At 41.3% G+C, this 13,105-nt stretch overlaps 1 protein-coding gene across 1 annotated transcript in view; it reads right to left on the bottom strand.

Annotated features, from left to right (window-relative positions):
• The window catches only part of rngtt (RNA guanylyltransferase and 5'-phosphatase), a 184,538-nt gene that overhangs the window by 160,969 nt on the left and 10,464 nt on the right, over positions 1-13,105 (bottom strand). The window lies entirely within an intron of this gene.

Here is a 13,105-nt window from a genome sequence, read left to right as displayed (position 1 = left end):
GCCATCTATCCCAGCTTGTTCAGAGAGCTCTGGAAGGCATCCAGGTCCCTGAGAAGAGTGGGGTACAATGGCTGTGTCCCAAATGGCACCCCATTCTCTATAGAGTGCACTACTTTTGACTAGAGGCTTGGGCTCTGTTCAAAAGTAGTGCACTAGATAGAGAAAAGGGTGCATTTGGGACTCCGACAATATGAGGCAGGCCCTGAGAGAGAACTCCTGTTAAAGAACCTCTCAGCCAATGAGAGACGAGCATGCACTCTCATAGAAAATCAAGACCCCTAAAAGAGCCTTGTTTCGGTCTTTCACTCTTGACCTGTTAAAGGATTACGAGTAGGGCCAACAGCGTGCTGTCATAGTAGGAGGCATCTAATCTTCCAGCTACAATCACAGTGCAGGTCTGCAAGTAGGGCCATAAAAACTCTTGGACATAATTATTATAAGACAAAAAAAGTGTGACAGTGCAGGTCTGCTGGAGCTGTACTAGTCCATAGAGAGGATGTTCGTTGAGTTCCTGATCCCTGTGACAGAGGAGTGGTGAGCCACATCTGCCTTGCAGTCCTCTGCTCCTATAGGCTCTGTTCTGGAAGAATCACTGCCTGAATCTGCTCTGCTGACAAAGCCTCAGGAGTCTGGACAACAGCCTCTCTGGTGTCCCATAAGATCCACTCGCGCAAACAGTCAGACATAGACGCTTTAAAGACGTTTAGTGTATTGTTTAGTGTTGTGGCTTTGCTGGCATGCATGTAAAACATTTTTTGAGTTTGCCGCACCAAGATGTACATGCTAAAATCGCCACTGACATCAGGGCATAAACTGTATGCCTGCCACCTGCCAAATGCGGAGGTTAAAAATGTATATTTCACCAGCCACGTAAGCGTGTGGTCAATTTGCAGGACTCTACAGTGCGACTATTATTCACATTTGCAAATAAAAATAGTCAAAAAGTCAAGTACGTGCGAGTTGTGATTTATAGCAGACAAATGCTGCAGTAGCTGTTTTCAACGTTTCTGCCATTTTGTTTCATAGCTGTGTGATGGAAAATTTTATGTTTGTGCTTTTCTAATAACCAATTTCTGTGTTCATGCAAGTGACTGATTGAACGAATCCTCACTATCAGTATCTGCAATTTGGCAGTACGCCCAGATATTTCAGTGTCCAGGTCTCAGCTTAGAGAGAAGAAGCCTCGTGAGGTATTGGTCTGTCACATGCATGACCCAGTATTGGTTGGTTACATGAATGAAGCAAATGTTAATGATGAATTAATTATGAATGATGAATAAGCTAAATCATGCAACTATAACTTTTCTGTAAATAAGAGAACTAACGTGACTGCCCCGAGTAGAGCTCCTGATCGACATGTGTACTTGGTGCATTGAGTTGGTTGGAACCTCTCCAGCGCGCTGATAATAAACAATTATTCATTTAAGATTGACTTCAAGTGTCCCTGTGTAGAATTTCCACGACAGCTGCTAATCGCACAAAGAAATATGAATCCTATATCCCACCTCACACAGCAGCACTGCCTGGCTGGGGAGCTGTGCGCACTGTGAGATAAGTGCTTATAGATTAATTTTTGGAAGCGGTGCACACAGGCATAGAAGTTTGTCTAATTTATTCAAAAGTCAACAAAGTGAGACATTGTCCTCTTGTTTTTTGGCTATTGACATTGTTTTGTTCACAAGCTTGGTTGTTTTTCAATGTTAGTTTGAGTCTGTTGCGTCAACTGCTAGCGAAGAGACGGCGTCTACTGGGTTTCCACTAGATAGCACAGCCAAAAAGTCTAAATTGGCTATATCGTAAAAGATCATGAATTCAAAAAGGTGCTTTTTAGTCTTAAGGTTAGGGGTAGGCATAAGGTTAGCAGTGTGGTTAAGGTTAGGTTTAAAATCCAATTTTAAGAAGATACATTTTAGAAATAGGCTGGGTTTATGACTTTGTGGCTGTGGTAACTAGTGACGACCGTTCACTAGCAAGTAGTCAGATCCAAAATCACACACACTTGGCCCTGTTACCACGGTAAACTCCCACCTTTAAAAAGGGGCAGCTTTTGACTCAGGTCACAAAAAATTGAATGAAATTGAGCAATAAACCACATTACTTCTTACTAATGTTTGATTAGATAATACATTTCTTGTTTTAGAAACATTACAAAGCATGGTCATACATTATTTTGGGGTGGTTTTGGCTGGTAAAAAATCTGAGTGTCTGGTCGACTTTTTGTTAAATCTACTAACCTGCCACTGTGGCTGGTGGACCAAAAAGTTAATTTTAGGCCCTGGTGCACATGATTACCACAAGGCCCTCAGCCTTGGGTGGGATGCAGGCTATAGCCCTTCTCATCCACACATAATTTACAAATGCAAACAACCCGTCTCTAGGTAAATGGAGGGCTTTTAAAACACTGTGGGGGCCAGGGCCAGACGTATAATCTCATTCTCATCATTACATTCAAATGGTTCCAGGTGGACCCTGGAAAGTGGAGCTGTAATAGTCCTCCACACCTCCACTCCACTGGAGGGGATCAATACTGGGCGGTGAGAATGACCCAGGTCTCTAGTGATGTATCCCAAAAGGCACCCTATTTCCTAAGAAGTGCACTACTTTTAGTTAAAAGTAGTGCACTACATGGGGAAAATGATGCCATTTGGGCTGCAGCCTAGCTCTGCTGCACTCCCCTACCACTGATCAGAAGAGAGGATGGAGGAGGAGAAAGCTAGATGGATGGAGAGATATTGAAAAGAGAGGGACTGTCAGGAAAGTGAAGATGGGAGGAGATTGAAAGAATGACAGTGATGTGAGATAGATTAATTGAAAATGACTCATTTGATTTCAATGCCTGGCCTTGCATACAATGGCTTCAGCAAACATGAAGTTTGAGGAGTCGAGACAATGTCTCCTCTCCTGCACAAGTAGAATTTCAAATTTCAAACGACACCACCCCTATATTTTCTCTGAATTGGGCCGATGTTCTTGTAAAAACAACAAAAGATTGAGTGTAGCTATACTTTGGAAGAAAAGTGGGCAGATCTCACCCACTGAGAAAAAAACAGTTATTGCAGGGCCAAAGTGGTCCCCCTGTCATCTAATTGGCCAGTTAGCCATGTCTCTGCTGTCACTCTGAGGGGCCCTTCCTCATCAGTCAAGGATAAGCCTCTTGCTCTCCCTCTTTCAAGCCATCATAATGACACTGTATACCCGTTGCCAAACTATCATGGATCCCGAAAATGTAGGCCCTACATTTTCAAAATTCCCTATTATCCATATTGGCAGAAATCCCTCTCCACCTGCCGCCCCCCTTGTCTATTTCCCCAATGCTTTGGTCCTAATGATGCGCAGACGGCCATTGTTTTGGCTGAGGCCTGAGTGACAGCAGCTTCACCCACCTAGTCACCCTCAGATCCAGCAGCTTTTCACATCATTAGCACGCAGCAGAGTCCACTGGCAGACAAGGCAGAGCTGCCATTAACAACCCAATTTACAGTGCATTCGGAAAGTATTCAGACCCCTTGACTTTTTCCACATTTTATTACGTGACAGCATTCTAAAATGGATTAAATCGTTTTTTCCCCCTCATCTTTGCAAATGTATTAAACATAATAAATGAAAATATCACATTTACATGGGGCGAAGGTTCAGAGAAATTGTTTAGTAGCCTAGGGTCCTGGAAAAATGTGGCCTTTTATAAATGCATTTCATGCAATTCTGCATCATTTTACAAACTGAGATCAATAAAAATAACCTCGTCTTGAATCCATCAATAGCCTAAGCCTAGGTGTGAGGAGACATGAGGAAATTAGTCCTAAAAAAGCATTCCAGTTTCACTGACTCACCCAATGATGCACAGCTCAATCGCTCAAACAATATTTGAATGTCGATCAAATATTTTGGTAGGCTACAGCAGACAGATTAGAGTCTTCTCTTTTCAGCAGGAGCCATTTGCTTTACAACCTGTGTTGTCCCGCGATTGTATTTGAAATATTGCAAAAGGCCTTTTACGCCTGCACGCTGTTCATTGTCAGATTGGCAGCGCGTTCCCGACTGTAGGCTATGCCTTGGGCTACACACAATCCACAGCTAGGCTATATTTAAAGAAGCTCTGTGGCTAAATTATGGGCCTTCTCATATTCGGAATTATTTCACTTATTTCTGGACAGCAGTAATTCTATAAAACTTTGGCAAATTTATTTCAAATTATCAGGGGTGCTGCAGCTCCTTCAGAACCCGTCGAGCGGCTATAATTCTATAACTAAATGAATTATGACGTGCAACACTTGAGATGAGAGTTGCAGACTCATGTCTATGAGAGAAGAGAGAGATATCATAGAGAGTGAATCACATTCTAGTTCTGTGAGAGATACAGGCGCTCTTCTTACACTGCCACAGCCAGGCGTTGGTCTTAAACATAGATTTCAATGTTGCGCAAAGCATAAGCGCGGGCCGGCCAACTCTTAGAATATCAGGCCTGGGCTAAAAATCTATGTATTCACATTATGGAGGGGGGGGGGGGGGGGGGGTCCAAAACTGAGAAGTGCCGAATCCTGTTCCAGCAGGATCCGGCTCAAATGAAGCACTGAAAGCTGATTAGTAAAAATATATTAATAAAAGTATTTTCTTGCAAGTTGGCTGAAAATGTTATTGAAACCAATAGTCATGGGCGCAAACAATTTGGTTTAATTTGAAGTTATACAGTGCATTTGGAAAGTATTCAGACCCCCATTTTCCACATTTTATTACGTTACATGGATTAAATTGTTTTTTCCCCTCATCATTATGGGGCATTGTGTGTAGCTTGAGAGAAAAAAAATATTTAAATACTTTAGAATAAGGCTGTAACGTAACAAAATGTCGAAAAAGTCAAGGGGTCGGAATACTTTCCAAATACACTGTACAGTATATAGGCTACTGTATCATCAATAATGTATTTGTTCATGTCATCACACAGCATACGAGTCATTCATGATTTGAAATGCAATCAAGCATTTTAGTTTTCCAATAAAATAAAGCAACCATTTAATAATTTGCGTAAACAATAAATAGGCCTAAACCGTTCCATTCGGAAAATTGCATTCACGAATTAATGCGACTGTTTTAGTATTTTCTGTAAACGGCTTTCACCCCCACAAAAGAACATTACAACAGATTCTCTGGTACGCTTAATTTATTTAGTGTTGTTTACATTGTTCCAAATGGTCAGAAACATGTAATTGTAATCTAACAGCACCTGTTTGGCACCCATAATATGCTCGCAGCGCTTGCTCCTTACCTTCTTTTTCTTGCTCTCTAACTAGTCAAATGTATTCCACACATCAGACTTCCCCTTTACCTCCTGTGCAACCAGTAAACATTTCCCCATTTCGAGTTTGTCACGTCCTCTGCATCCATTTTGCTGTCACATGAGTTACGGTGTTCAGAGTTTGTTATAACCAATTTTTTGATGTGATTATGATATGCTATAGGTCAGGCCCTATTGGTCACGTGCATGCGATGCATACATGTGTCACATAAAGAGAGCAAGGGTTGAGGGAATAGGGAATGTTTTTCCTAAACAAATGAAGGATTTCGGTAACGTAACTTTTCAGTCAGAATTGTCTGTAAGTATGTTGCAGCTTCAGCAACACTGTTGATGTTCTGTGGTGGTCGCTGCAGCAGGGAGGAGAGAGTGAACGGGTGCTAGTCACACAGTCACTCGCTGTTTGTTTTTTTAACACAGCAAGTCTGAGCCAGGTCCGGCACAATCTAATCAATTGCGGACGGACTCCCTCTAGTAATTTGTGTGTCTTAATTATTTAATCAAACAGTTCACTTAAAGCATCAGACAAGCTCAGTGAATATACCGGTAGTTGATTTGATTCAAAACACATGGGATGTGTCTATTTATGGAAAAATACACACTTTAAAATTTCGACGAATCGATTGGTCGAAAGAACAGACGACTCTTGGTCGACCAAGATTTTTTTTAGTTGGGGACAGGCCTAATACCAAATAGATTTGAATATAACTTATGAATGCCTCATGAACTTAGTTCAACTGTCGTACCCCATAAGAACCCCAAATATAAGCTTGTTTTACTCTGTTTGTAAACAATGTAAATGTAAACACACTGTAAAACCTCAAACCATAGTTTAAACTATTATTTTGATATATCATGGATGGTCAGTCCTTGCATCCATAGCTCTGTCTATGAATTTGAGAGTGGTTACATTTCTCCAGGCCCATCCCTCAGCTTTTTACCAAAACTGAGGTGGGGTGTCCGCTTTGTTATTGTTTCTATTAAGGATTCTAGCTTTAAATTTCCTGCATTGCAGGAAAGTTCTCCTGCAACAGAGTGATCAAATTAAGATCCTACATCTGAATATTGAAAATCTGACAGATCAACACAATAAAAAGATAGTCAGAGAGGCATAGCATAACTGCCAATATTAGATAAAACAACCCGTGTTTAAGTCTCCTTCAATAGCCAGCCTAGAGATACAATCTAATCCAACACTTCTTACACCATCAGTTCTTTATTTTTTATTTATTTCTTAAACACCATCAGTCCTATTGATTACTCATTTTGAGAAAATGACTGTTGCTAGGCTACACAAGGGGGTGAGGAAGGAGAAAAGAGGAGTTAAGCTCTTGTCCACTGTTGGTCTGAGATAAGGGAGTTTCTAGAGGCCCAGGGAGCACATTGATTAGTGTCACTCTTCCTCTTTCCTCCTCCTCCTCCTCTCCAACCCGTGGATCAGGACAAGGATCAAACCATTGCTGACAGCCAGGAGAGCCCCCCCTCCACCAAGACCCCTACGTCCCAAACTACTCAGACCCCCCTCAGCGGTCTGTCACTCCTGCTGACCAATCTTGCAGGACCACCTTTCCAATTTAGCTGTTAAAATGTGATCTGCCAGGCAGCATGCGTGATATTTAACGACTGAGATAAGAGTCAGGAATTCTTTGCATAATCCGTGAGGGACCTGGGGAAGATAAATTACGATCAAACTACACCTTGGCAATCAATCAGTAAATCTCCTTCCCGAAGAAATATGCGTTAGCATCCTTGAAATTCCAATAAATCGCATCACCAACAATAATTTCACAGCTCTAACTGCTTCTCGCATTGAGGGCTCATATTTCAGTAAATGTGAACACTTATTAATCATTACGACACAGTTCCTGTGATTAATTACAGTCGACGGTGGTGGAGATTAAAAGCAGAACTAATCTCATCATCATAGGACAGGAGCATATGCAGCTCAGCGAACACCTCTAACACCAATTGACCCAGGGCTCATAGGGCTCTGGTCAAAAGAAGTGCACTATATAGGGAATAGGATGTCATTTGGGAAGTATCCTGAGAGAGGCGATCAGAGAGGTGCTGCTTTTCAGGCTTTATGTAGCTAAACATCACCATCATTCAGAGAGGACGTTTAACCAGGCTCAGGGAGGACCGGGTGTATTGTTATCATCAATGCTCTTTATTCAGCACCTGCCTGTTTATTGCATCTGACAGACACACAATTCACATTTTGAACTTTGGCTATAGGCTAAACAGGCAAACACATCAAACTGGTGGTCCTGTGTGGCTCAGTTGGTAGATGTTGGTCACCAATGCGAAAATGTAAGCACTACCGTAAGTCGTTTTGGATAAAAGTGTCTGCTAAATAGCATATATTATTATTATTATATATTAAACTGTGTAAAGGTAAAAGAAAAACACCACCAAACCAAACACACAGGAAAAGCAGCACAGCATGTCTCTGAAATAAATATTCCCCTTCTCTGAAAACCTCCTCTCACATAAAAAAAAAAAAAAAAAGACCTTGCTACAAATGGAGGTTTTACAACTTCTAGCTACATGAATGGCCCTGAAAATGTTGTGAAATTGCCCATTACCACTTAGTGGGCTTTCAAATGGGCCCTATTTTTCATCTCCCACAAACAATAGAAGAAGATATCCGGACACGATCTGTCGGAACAAAATGTCCCTGATTGACAAAATAGGCACGATTTCATTTCATCATCATGAGACCTTAAATGTCAACCATCCTCCAGTGACAAGAGCAGCGGCGCTCATTACCTGAGCTCCACCGCCGCCGAAGAAGAGACAATAATGCAAATATCCACACAAAAAAAACGTGCTCTGAATAATCCTATATGCTCTGCACGCATCTTAAACCAATGTCAGACATTCAACTCAGTGTGAACCTTTCACACTACCTGAATAGAAATCGAAGAATAAGATGTAGGCCTAAAGGAACAATGACTGTAAGGCATTACTGTTGTCAGCTTAGCACACTGGAAGAAAATAATATGAAAAAACAGTGAGAAAAACACAGTAAGCCATTAGTGTCAGCTTAGCTGAGGCAGAGGAGCATAACCTAACTGATCCATTCTCATCTCTAAAAGCTGTCAAAACAAGTGTTTTTTCTTTAATGTATGCTTTCGCCACACCTACAAGTAAAGGACGGGTCAACAACATTATTTGGGTATGAGCTAACAGAATATGAGGTTTAAAAATAAATAAAATATATATAAACTACCGTTCAAAATGTCCTTGTTTTCGAAAGAAAAGCAATTTTTTTGTCCATTAAAATAACATCAAATTGATCAGAAATACAGTGTAGACATTGCTAATGTTGTAAATGGCTATTGTAGCTGGAAACTGCTGATTTTTTATGGAATATCTACATAGGCGTACAGAGGCCCATTATCAGCAACCATCAGTCCGGTGTTCCAATGGCACGTTGTGTTTGCTAATCCAAGTTTATCATTTTAAAAGGCTAATTGATCATTTGAAAACACTTTTGCAATTCTGTTAGCACAGCTCAAAACTGTTGTTCTGATTAAAGAAGCAATAAAACTGGCCTTCTTGAGACTAGTTGAGTATCTGGAGCATCAGCAATTGTAGGTTCGATTACAGGCTCAAAATGGCCAGAAACAAATAACTTTCTTCTGAAACTCGTCAGTCTATTCTTGTTCTGAGAAATGAAGGCTATTCCATGCGAGAAATTGCCAAGAAACTGAAAATCTCGTACAACGCTGTGTACTACTCCCTTCACAGAACAGCGCAAACTGGCACTAACCAGAATAGAAAGAGTGGGAGGCCCCGGTGCACAACTGAGCAAGAGGACAAAATACATTTGAGTGTCTAGTTTGAGAAACAGGTGCCTCACAGGTCCTCAACTGGCAGCTTCATTAAATAGTACCCGCAAAACACCAGTCTCAACGTCAACAGTGAAGAGGCGACTCTGGGAGGCTGACCTTCTAGACAGAGTTGCAAAGAAAAAGCCATATCTCAGACTGGCCAATAAAAATTAAAGATTAAGATGGGCAGTCTGAGATATGGCTTTTTATTTGCAACTCTGTCAGTTTTCAACTGTGCTAACATAATGGCAAAAGGGTTTTCTAATGATCAATTAGCCTTTTAAAATGATAAACTTGGATTAGCAAACAACATTTTATTTTAATGGACAAAAAAAATTGCTTTTCTTTCAAAAAACAAGGACATTTCTAAGTGACCCCAAACCTTTGAACGGTAGTATATGTTATTTTTTTTTATATATATTTTTCACTGGACAGTTACTGTAAGACAGGGGTAGGCTAACCTGGTCCTGGAGTGCCGCAGGTACTGAATAATTTGGTCCAACATGGGCACCACACCTGGTCAATTGAGCTAATTGATAAGTTCAGTGATTGCCTAAATTGAAACACACCTGGTCTTCCAGGTCGGTTAAATCAAAAATATGAGATGCCTGCGAGGGTTGCCTAGCCTTTCTGTAAGAGATGTCAAGGGGTGTATTCTTTAGTCTGATTCTGTCCGTTTACTTCAAACTGAAAATGTTTTGCAACGAATTCAGGTAGGTCCCTCCCAGTTTCATTCCGTTTGCTTCCATTTGGTTCCTAGAGCAAACAGTAAACTGTTTCTATTGCAAAACTTTTCACAACAGATGAAGCATTTTGCAACAGATTCCAACTAATGAATACATCCAAAGTAAGAGGTCTCTGGCTGAGTGATGAGAAACTCTGAGGAATGGGGATGGGGAGAATGGAGTCTCACATTAGACTGGTTGTAGCATTGAGCTGTAACCTTTAGGATAGATACCAGACAGCATGTACAAGGTTAAGTAAACTCAAAAAGGTGGACAGCTGCATCAACCAGAAAGCAATCCCCCATGGCAAATCTCAGGAAGTATCATTGCATCGATATCTCTAAGCCCTGTTATTGGTGTACTGATGGAGCCGTACTGTGCATTGTGCGATAAGATGTCTTATCTGGTGTGAAGGGCTCAATTTGCTCCAGCAAAGAATAGATCAGCGTCAGTTTCTGACAGACTTGCACCTATTCAATGACTCCTCCTTCCCACTACTTTCACTTCCATTCTTTCTTTTGCTTCCCTTCCAACTGGGCATTTAAACTATGACTGGGCCCTGCTCATGATGATGCTACTCAGTCGTGCATGAATGCACTGGCACGACTCACTCCCGATTGATATTACCAAAAAAAAAACTACAGAGCAACAATTTGAACATTTACCATGGCTTCAACCCACAAGGGCTCATTCATAATGTACTTTGGAGTGCAGGCCAGGGGAAGCAAAAAGCCATAGAGTGAGCTTGTTTCATCTCCTGTACAATTAGCGATTGGAGATGCATTAAAAAGTGACAATAAGATGAAGGAACATTTTAAGAAGTGGTTGGAGGAAAGCAGAAAGGCAGAGTCAGGCAGGCAGTGGGCGGGCGGGCGGGGAGGCAGTGGTTCCACCACAGGCGAGCCGTTACAAAGTGAATAAGAAGGCCTGGCTGGTCTCTCAGGAGAAAACAAGCTACTCTCATTTATCTGAACAACACAAGAGCACCCTATTCCCTATATAGTGCACTACCCCTATGGGCCCTGTTCAAAAGTAGGGCACTATGTAGGGAATAGGGTGGCATTTGGGATGCAACCAAGGAGTTTTAGATGGGAAATCCATCTCAGCTCTGGAAAACATAAATCTGCTCTAAGCACGGCCTGCCATCAGCCTATGGCTTGCAGTCATGAAAAGGACAGACGTACAGTATAGACAGATGGGGACACCGCCTCTGTACCGACTAAGGGAAATGCCCCTAAATGAACAAGGTGGGCCTGGTTCTTCTCACTTATATAAAGGAGGAGTAACTGGGGCCGTTCTTCGAAAAGACCCAGTGCACCAAGGACCCCATCAGTGACATTGACCAAGGGTTGGTGGCTGAAGAGAGCCGGCTGGACATGTTAGTTCCTTCTAGGGCTGTTGCGGTGAACGTATTACCGCCACACCGGCACTCACGAGTCATGAAGGCAGTCAAATTCCACAAGACCGTTTAGTCACGGTAATTAGGCTTCTCCAAGCTCTGATGCTGCTGCTGGTCATTTGTAGCCTACCAAACTTGCTAACTCCCTGGTACTCAGCACTATTGTCCCTCTAATCACTCTGACATCAATGCAAATTAATTTGAAAATCTAATCAAACACTTCATGAGAGCCCATGAGCTCATGTTGCGCAATATTTCTATAGACCATGCAATTGCGGGAGAAAACAGAGTGATGTCCGCTAATTTAAAAAAACGATCCCATCAGCTTTCTATAGGCTAGGCCTACTATATTTTTTTCTCAACTTTCCTAATATTAAGCACATTGCTTATACTTACAACAGGAGAATAGCCTATCTGGCTGGCATGAAAATAAACCACGTGGAAAAGCGTCCTCCATTCACAATTTAAGTGCATAGATGACATGTATTTTTTCCCGCTGCCCGTTTCGATACAGGTGCATGATAGTGGTCCATTCTAAATCAAAACAAATTTCACACATATATTATTTAGTATATGTAAAGATTAAATCAAGAATAGTCTGATGGGTGACAATATTAGCCTATCGAATCAGTCGCACACCTCCTGTAGCCTAGCCCATAGGCCTATATGTTTTAATACGTTTTGTATCACAACTAAAGTGGGCAAATAACTTCTTAAAATTAAGCACAGTAATCCGCTTTACAAGGGGTGTAGAGCCTAACTGGCATATATAAGCAGTACGTGAGTTTCAAGTTTGGGGAAGATCATTTTCACCATAAAAATGCACCTTTACAATAAAAGCATTACATGCATAATTGCATTTGCGGTCACTTTTGATAATGGTGTTTTCTGCTAATGGAACATTCGCGCTTATAGCCTACTACCATGTGCCCATTGCTGTGCTTATTATGTGAAGAAATAACTTAATAGTTTATCAACATTTTATGCTAAACGTTCTGATCTGTTGAGTCAGCCACATTGCATAAAAAAGGTTTTTTGATGCTAGTGGTTGTATTAATTAGCGATCTATCGCATCCCACAACTGTCCCAGACTATGTTTGGAATATTTATTTCTCGCACAGAATAGGTCAACTTTTGTACTATGGGGGATAGTAGATTGACATTGGCTAGTGCTTTTGCTGTTCGTTAGGCCTAGTCATCTTGTTGGCTGACGAAAAGTAAATGTGGACAGTTCTTCCAATATCTTCAATATGCACCTCGGAATTGGATAAGGATGCGCGCAGTTGCGTCCCAGATGTGTCTGTCTTAACTTGTAGCCTGTGAGAAAGACCTGATCACGTGACGGAGAGCCATGTGAGAGAGAGACGCTTCGGATTGCGCAGCACACTCAGGGAGAAGGGCACAACGCATGGATTACGGCCACAAAGGGGATGCTGGTCGTGAAATTCAAGGCATTATCAAGTGCTTGTCAAATTGTGAATGAGAGACTATTGGAGTGTGTCCAGCCTGCACAAAAAACAAAGCAGAGCTCATGCCTTTCAAGCGACTTTTTTCTAATCATCATTAGTCTCATCATGCAGCCTTACAATGTATTAAAAATCTAAACATATAGCCCTACGTTTGTAGAACAACTAAAGTTACATTAATAACTCTAAATTAAGCATATAGGAGTACCTATTTCTTTGTTAACTGCTCAACACAGAATAGCCACGTGTGCCCACTCCCTCAAATCGTTTGGAGAAAATATTTATATTTTATTCAGCTTTGTTCAATTGTATTCTTCATACTATAAAATAATATAAAATAATGCCATGGAATTATAAGCAAATCTTGTCTGCTAAATTAACTAGTGTAG

The sequence above is a fragment of the Coregonus lavaretus genome (assembly GCF_964263955.1).
Source record: "Coregonus lavaretus genome assembly, chromosome: 31".
Lineage (NCBI taxonomy): Eukaryota > Metazoa > Chordata > Actinopteri > Salmoniformes > Salmonidae > Coregonus > Coregonus lavaretus.
Note: the sequence above shows the minus strand (reverse complement) of the source record. Positions and strands in the feature narration are given on the sequence as shown.